Genomic DNA, 8,399 nt, shown 5'->3' on the forward strand with positions numbered 1-8,399 from the left:
CCAGAGGATGTGTCGAAAGAATCCCTGAAGGGGCACCTGGGTGGCTCAGTCAGTTGAGCCTCCGACTTTGGCTCAGGTCATGATCTCATGGTTTGTGGGTTCAGGCCCCACATCGGGGTCTGCTGACAGTGCAGAGCCCGAAACCTGCTTCATATTCTGTATCTTCCTCTCTCTCTGCCCCTCCCCGGTTCATGCTGTCTCTCTCTCAAAAAAAAAAATTTTTTTTTAATTTAAAAAAGAAAGAAAACTGAAAAGCAAGCAGAAAGACTAAAACAAAACAAAACAAAATAAAACAAAACAAAACATCCAAGGACTACAGGACAACCACAAAAGATATAACACACCTGTAATGGGAACACCGGAAGGAGAAGGGAGACTGAATGAACAGAAGAAATATCTGAAATTATTCTATTTTGTAGTAAAGGTTCTAGCTAGTGAAATAAGGCAAGGAAAAAAATAAACATATACAGATCAGGGAGAAAGAAGTAAAATTATCTTTATTCACAGAAGATATCATTATTCAAAAGTCATAAAGAAGGGCACCTAGGTGGCTCAGTTGGTTAAACATCTGACTTTGGCTCATGATCATGGCTCATGGTCATGATCTCATGGCTCACAAGTTCGAGCCCTGTGTCAGGCTCTGTGCTGACAGCTCAGAGCCTGGAGCTGCTTTGGATTCTGTGTCTCCCTCTCTCTTTGCTCCTCCCCCACTCTTGCTCACACTTTCCCTCTCTCTCTCTCTCTCTCTCTCTCTCTCTCTCAAAAATAAAAATAAAAATTAAATTATTTTAAAATTTTTTATGTTTTTTTGAATTTATTTTTGAGAAAGAGGCTCTGAGCTGTCAGCACAGAGCCTGACGCGAGGCTTGAACCCAAGAAAGTGAGATCTGACCTGAGCCGAAGTCGGAGGCTTAACCGACTGAGCCACCCAGATGCCCCTAAAATAAAATTTAAAAGTAAATAAATAAAATAAAAATCATAAAGAGGGGGCACCTGGGTGGCTCAGTCAGCTAAGTGTCCGACTTTGGCACAGGTTGTGATCTCACGGTTTGTGGGCTTGAGCCACGCATCAGGCTCTGCGCTGTCAGCACAGGGCCCGTTTGAGATTCTTTCTCTCTTCCTCTCTCTCTGCCCTTCCCCACTTGCACAAGCACATGCGCTATCTCTCTCCCTCTCTGTCTCAAAATGAATAAATAATCTTAAAAGGACATAAGGAGGGGCGCCTGGGTGGCTCAGGCAGTTAAAAGTCCAACTCTTGATTTCATCACAGGCCATGATCTCACAGTTCATGGGATCAAGCCCCACCTCTGAGCTGTCAGCACAGAGCCTGCTTGGGATTCTCTCTCCCTCTCTCTCTGCCCCTTCCCCACTTTCACACTCTTGCTCTCTCTCTTTCTCAAAATGGATAAATTAAAAAAAAAACTTAAAAAATTAAAATCATTAGGAATCTACCAAAAAAAAAACCTACTAGAAATAAGAAGCTAGTTTAAAAGGTCAGAGGATATAATATCAACGTATAAATAACAGCTATATTTCTATATACTAGCAAGAAGCAGTCTGAAAATGTTTAAGACAAGACTCCATTCCCAGGAGAAGTGGATGGGGGATGGGTAAAACAGGTGACGGGGATTAAGAATGTCCTTATGATGAGCACTGAGTGATGTACAGAATTGTTGAATCTTAATACTGTACGCCTGAGACTAATATAATACTGCATGTTAGTTATACTTGAAAAAAAAAGAAAAAATTTCATTCACAATTGTATCAAAATAAATAAAATACTTAGGAACAAATCTAACAAAAGAAGTGTGTACAGAAAAAGACCTGATGCAGCAGGCTAACTTCCTATCCTTAGAGAAACCCCGCTTACTTGCCATGGCGGGCATCTGGGAACCTGGATTTCAGGGGGGCTCCCATCACTCCAAGAAATGGTCAGAGGGGCTCGTTATGCCTCAACGGTGCAAACAGCATGATTTATGCTGCGCACCCATCTTCTTCCTGGGAGTCTGGAGCTTGGGCAGCCAGAGACCCTGACCAGCCCAGTCGTGGGCTGAATGGCGCCTCTCTCCTAAAGATATTCCCACCCCAAACCCATCAGTGCGACCTGTGGAAATATGGTCATTGGAGATGTAATGAAGTTAAGACTCTTGAGATAGATCATCTTTGCTTGAAATGGGTGGGGAAGACCCTAACTCAAATGACAAGTGACCTTCTCAGGAGAAGAGAGAAGACACAGAGGAGAAAGTGACATAAAGACAGAGATTAGGATGACACGCCTACAAACCAATCAGATTTGCAGGCAGCAACTGGAAATTGGCCGAGAGGCCTGGAACAGACTTTCTCAAGGCCTCCGGAAGGGATCAGACATGCTGACACCTTGATTTCTGACTTGCGCCTCGCGTTCTGGAAGACAGTAAGTTTTAAGTTTTAAGCCACATAATTTGTATCATATTGTTACAGCAGCCTTAGAAAAGAAATATAAACTCCAGATAAGGGGACAAAAGTCTCTAATGAACTTCCCTTGTTGGCAACATTTCACACGCTTGTCACCACTCATTGAGACGATTAAATGCCTCCTGTGTGACTCTACTGAGAGATGACCGCGGAAGCTGAAGGCTGGTCTCCCCTAAACTTTCCCCCAAGAGCCTTTTCTCTTTGCTGATTTTATTTTGGACCCCTTTACTACAATAATGGCATAATGTAATCATGAATCCTATGAGCCCTCCTAGCAAATTGTCAAACCTGGGTGTGGCTTTGCAATTCTTAAACAATAAAAGCATTGCTAAGGGGCGCCTGGGTGGCTCAATCAGTTAAGGCTCTGGCTCTTGATTTCAGCTCAGGTCATGATCTCACGGTTCATGGGTTCAAGCCTTACTTTGGGCTCCATGCTGACAGTGTGGAGACTGCTTGGGATTCTCTCTCTCCTACTCCTCTATTTCAAAATAAGTACATAAATTTAAGAAGAAGGAAAAAAAAAAACATTGCTAAGACAAGTTAGGGAAGACCTAAATAAATGGAGTGACATGTCACAGCTATGTCATGGTTAGAAGACTGATAATATTAAGATGCCAGGGGTGCCTAGGTGGCTCGGTTGGATAAGCGGCCGACTTCGGCTCTGGTCATGATCTCATAGTTTGTGGGTTCGAACCCCACGTTGGGCTCTGTGCTGACAGCTCAGAGCCTGGAGCTGCTTCTGATTCTGTGTCTCCCTCTCTCTCTCTGCCCCTCCCCTGCTCACACGCTGTGTCTCTCTCTCAAAAATAAATAAACGTTAAGAAATATTTTTAAAAATTAAGATGCCAGTTCTCCCCAAACTGATCAATAGACAAATGCAGTACCTAAGAAAATTTCAGCAGCTCTTCTTTTGTTCTTTTGTTTGTTTTTCTTTTTTTGTAGGAATTGACAAGCTAATACTAAAATTTATATAGAAATGCAAAACATCAAGATAACCAAAACAATTTGGAAAAAGATCGAAGTTGAACAACTTACATTACTATATTTAAATATAAAGCTAAAATAATCAAGAAAGTATAGAATTCACATAGGATAGGCATATACATCAATGGAACAGAATATAGAGTCAAAAAATAAACTCTCACAAATATGACCAATTAATCTTTCATTAGGTCAATTCAATAGGGAAACAATATCTTTTTAACAAATGATCATCGAAACATTGGTTATTATAAGCCAAAAAAAAAGAGGTGGGGAGCGCCAGGGAGGCTCAGTGGTTGAATGTCCGACTTTGGCTTCAGTCATGATCTCAGTTTGTGAGCCCAGGCCCACATCCAGCTTGCTGCTGTCACCCAGTCAGCATGGAGCCCCGTTCTTGGATCCCCTGTTCCCCCTCGCTCCTTGCCCCCTCCCCCCGCTCACGCGCGTGCGCGCTCTCTCTCTCAAAATAAAACATTTTTTTAAATTTTTTAATGTTTTATTTATTATTGAGACAGAGAGAAACAGAGCATGAAAGGGAAAGGGGGAAAGAAAGAGGAAGACACAGAATCTTCAGCAGGCTCCAGGTTCCGAGCTGTCAGCACAGAGCCTGATGCGGGGGTCGAACCCAGGAACCGGGAGATTGTGACCTGAGCCGAAGTCGGCCGCTCAACCGACTGAGCCATCCAGGCACCCCTAAATAAAACATTTAAAGAAAGTTAAATCCGTACTTTACCCATACACAAAAATTAATTCGAAATGAATCACAGACCTCAATGTGAGAGCTGAAATACTTTTAAAAGAAACATAGAAGAAACTATTTGAGTAAGGACCATGGATTAAGAAAAGATTTAGAGGTGCCTGGGTGGCTCAGTCTTGACTTTGGCTCAGGTCATGATCTCACCATTTGTTGAGTTTGAGCCCTGTGTTGGGCTCTGTTCTGACAGCTCAGACCCTGGAGTCTGCTTCGGATTCTGTGTCTCCCTCCCTCTCTGCCCCTCCCCTGCTCATGCGCGCGCTCTCTCTCTCTCTCTCTCTCTCTCTCTCTCTCTCTCTCAAAAATAAACATTTAAGAAAAGTTTTTTAAAGATAAGATTTATTAGATGTCACACCAAACACATGACATGGGAAAGAAAAGAACTGATGAGTTAGACTCTATCAAAATTAAAATATCTTTTCTCTTTAAATGATGCTACTAAGAAAAATAAACAAGCTTTAATAATTCCAAAACATATATCTCATAAAGGACCTGATTCCAGAACATACATATTTTTTAAAGTTTACTTATTTATATTTTTAGTAATCTCTACACGCAACGTGGGGGTTGAACTCACAACCCTGAGGTCAAGAGCCACATGCTCTTCTGACTGATTCAGCAAGCACCCTCAAGAATATATATTTTTAGGGGCACCTGGGTGGCTCAGTTGGTTAAGCGTCCAGCTTCGGCTCAGGTCATGATCTCACGGTTCGTGGGTTTGAGCCCCGCATCAGGCTCTGTGCTGATAGCTCGGAGCCTGGAGCCTGCTTCAAATTCTGTGTCTCCCTCTCTCTCTGATCCTCCCCTGCTCACGCTGTCTCTCTCTGTCTCTCAAAAATAAAAACATTAAAAAAAAAAAAACAGCCAGTAGTGACGCATTTTCCAGTTCTCTCTCTGGCCTGGTCCTCACACTGCCTTCTCTGACTCTGACCCTCTTACTTCTCTTGAGGACTCTTACAATGGGTCCACTTAGGTAATCCAGGATAATCTCCCTATCTCAAGATACTTTAACTTATTTTTTAAGGGTTTGTTTTTGAGAGAGAGAGGCAGAGAGGGAGACACACAATCCAAATCAGGCTTCAGGCTCTGAGCCGTCAGCACAGAGCCTACTATGAGGCTTGAACTCAGGAACTGAGAGATCATGACCTGGGCTGAAGTCAGACACTTAATGAACTGAGCAACCCAGGTGCCCCTGAACATCTTCGAGGGTAATTATTCAACCTGCTACGTTATGCATTGCATTTATATAGGAATTTTGAGAAAAGGTCAAACTGCAGAGAAAAAATGCAGATCAGTAGGTGCCTGGACCTCTGGACGTCAAGCGTGAGTGGGATTGGCTGTGAACAGGCACAAAGGAACTATTTTGAAGTACCACATTTCATTGATTTTAAAATACACATCTTTGGGGGCACCTGGGGGCTCAGTTGGTTAAGAATCCGGCTTCAGCTCAGGTCACGATCTTGCAGTTGGTGTTGAGCTCCGTGTCAGGCTCACCGCTTCCAGTGCAGAGCCTACTTTGGAGCCCTCTGTGCCTTTCTCTCTGCCCCTCCTCTGCTTGCATTCTCTTTCTCTCTCGAAAATAAACATTTTTTAAAATGCACATTTTTATCAGGGCGGCAAAAAAATAAATAAAAAATAAAATGCACATTTTTTTCACAATATAACACCTGAAATCAAAATACATCTTACAATTGATAACATGCAGTAAGCACATGAAAAAATGTTCAAGACCGTTATCAGGGACATTCAGGTTAAAACCACAATTAGATTATCACTACCCGCCCACTAGACTGACTAAAATTTAGAAGAGTAACAATATCAGATGTTGGTAAAGATATGCAGCAAACAGGAAGACATTGTTGTTGAATTTTATTTTATTTATTTATTTAAATGTTTATTTATTTTTGAGAGAGAGAGAATGAGCAGGGGAGGGGCAGAGAGAGACACACACAGAATCCAAAGCAGGCTCCAGTCTCCGAGCTGTCAGCACAGAGCCTGATGCGAGGCTCGAACCCACAGACTGCGAGTTAATGACCTGAGCTGAAGACAGATGCTTATCCGACTAAGCCATCCAGGTGCCCCTGAATTTTAAAAATATATGGTTGCTTTGGGAAAAGTTCTAGCTGTTTCTTTAAAAAGCTAAGCAGGGGCACCTGGGTAGATCAGTTGGTTGAGCTTCTGACTCTTAATACGGGCTCAGTTTCATGATCACAGGATGGTGGAATCAAGCCCTGCATCAGGGGTTGCACTGAGCATGAAGCCTGGTTGAGATTCTCTCTCTCTCCCTCTTTCTTCCTCGCTCTTTCTCTCTTTAAAAGTTAAAAACAATGAGGTAAATATCTATGACTATTGCTATGACTCAGCAATTCTGTTCCCAGGTATTTAGCCAGGAGAAATGAAAATACACTTCCACAAGGAATCTGGTACAGGGATCTTCACGGCAGTTTCTTCTATCACAACCAAAGACTGGAAAGAGACTGGCCATCCATCAGCAATTAATGAATAAACTGTGACACATTCACAAAGTGGAAGCATACACAGCAGTAAGAAGGGGTGAGCCCATGAAATATACCACAAAACTGATGAATCTCAAAAACATGGTGAATGAAGGAAGCTGGACACACAAAACTTCACACTGCATGTTTCCATTTTTACGAAGTTCTAGAACAGGGTCATTCATGGTGCAAAGAATCAGAGTAATGGAGTGTGGTTGTTCAGAGTGACCGGAAAGAGGCATGTGGGAACTGAGGTGATGGTAGGTAATGTTCCTTTCATATCTTGCTAGTTGTTTAGGTTACTGGTTCTGTCCATCTAAGATTCATGCATTAAAAAAAAAAATTTTTTTTTACATTTATTTATTATTGAGAGACAGGGAGATAGAGCACGAACAGGGGAGGGGCAGAGAGAGAAGGAGACATAGAATCCGAAGCAAGCTCCAGGATCTGAGCTGTCAGCACAGAGCACGACCTGGGGCCCAAACCCGCAAACCGCGAAATCATAACCTGAGCTGAAGTTGATCGCTCAACCAATTTATAAAATTTATAAAATCACAGCATCTTAAACTCAAGGACGCGTGATAATTGTAAAGGATAATTTTGGGGCTCATCCAATGTCCCTGTCCGTCATTTCCCCTGCAGTTGTGTTGTGTCCATGTGACTAACTTTGGTCTTGGGACTGTAAATAAAGTGATCCACACATCACTTGCTGACCAAGGCAGTTAACAACTAATGGCCCTAATCAATCTCTTTTCTGCTGCCAGTGACCTCAGAGGCACATATTCTGGGGTTTCGTGAAGGTGAGCCCCCTGACTCTCCCACCAGTCCAGGCATGCGGGGTGGGGGAAGCCACTGGGGACTTGGAGGCTGTTCCTCCAGGCTAGGCTAGCTTAGCCTGCCCAGTTTTAGAGTGGGGTTCTCATACAACTTGAATATACACGGTCTGTCTTATCAGTTACTGTCTTTGCTCCAAACTCGCCTTTGGGCAGCGTGATACTGGTGGGGACTCTGAAGTCTCATTTCAGGGGGCCACGTTTCTGCAGGCAAGGCTCTGCCAACAGGGGATGCTAGAGGGACAAGGGAGGACAGAGAGGGCGAGGGGACCTGCCCGCTCCACCTTGCTTCTCCCTCGTGGCAGAAAATGAAACGGCACAGGTGGCTCGAACTATATGTTACGGGCCTGGGTGTGCGTGCAAGGCAGCCCACGAGGGTTACGAAAATATTTGGGAGCGCCGGACCCGAGAGGCGAGAGACGGGCGTGGGCGCAGTCTGCACGCAGATGACAGCGATGCTCCAGTGTCCGGACGTTAAGCCAGGACGTGACACCCTCTGCAGGACCCCACACGTCGAGGCGATTCCAGGGAGAAGAGAGACTCGGAATCGCTAGAGAATGTTCCAACTAGGCTGGAATTCGTGTCCGACTGGTGGTAGGAAGTCAACAACTACGCAATTTGGTTGTGAACGGCGACCGCGCAGGTGCCCGCCAGCCCCCACTCCGCCCCCTGCTCCGGCTCCCGCCGCCCGCCGGCGCCCCCGGAAGCCCCGGCCCCAGCCTGGGCTGACCTCCCCGGGTCTCCACACGCTCCACGGCCCTCCCCGGAAGTTCTTCCTCCTGGCTTGGGCCGCTCTGGCCCGCGCGAGCCCTTCTTGCTGGTGGGCTCGGCGGCGCTCCGCCGCACGACGCTCCTCCGGCCGCCAGGGGCGCGGAGGCCGCG

At 44.8% G+C, this 8,399-nt stretch overlaps 1 protein-coding gene across 1 annotated transcript in view; it reads left to right on the forward strand.

The window, feature by feature from the left end:
• DENND6B (DENN domain containing 6B) overlaps positions 1 to 8,399 on the forward strand; it is a 27,455-nt gene that overhangs the window by 6,984 nt on the left and 12,072 nt on the right. The window lies entirely within an intron of this gene.

This window comes from Suricata suricatta, chromosome 10 (genome assembly GCF_006229205.1).
Source record: "Suricata suricatta isolate VVHF042 chromosome 10, meerkat_22Aug2017_6uvM2_HiC, whole genome shotgun sequence".
Classification (NCBI taxonomy): Eukaryota; Metazoa; Chordata; class Mammalia; order Carnivora; family Herpestidae; genus Suricata; species Suricata suricatta.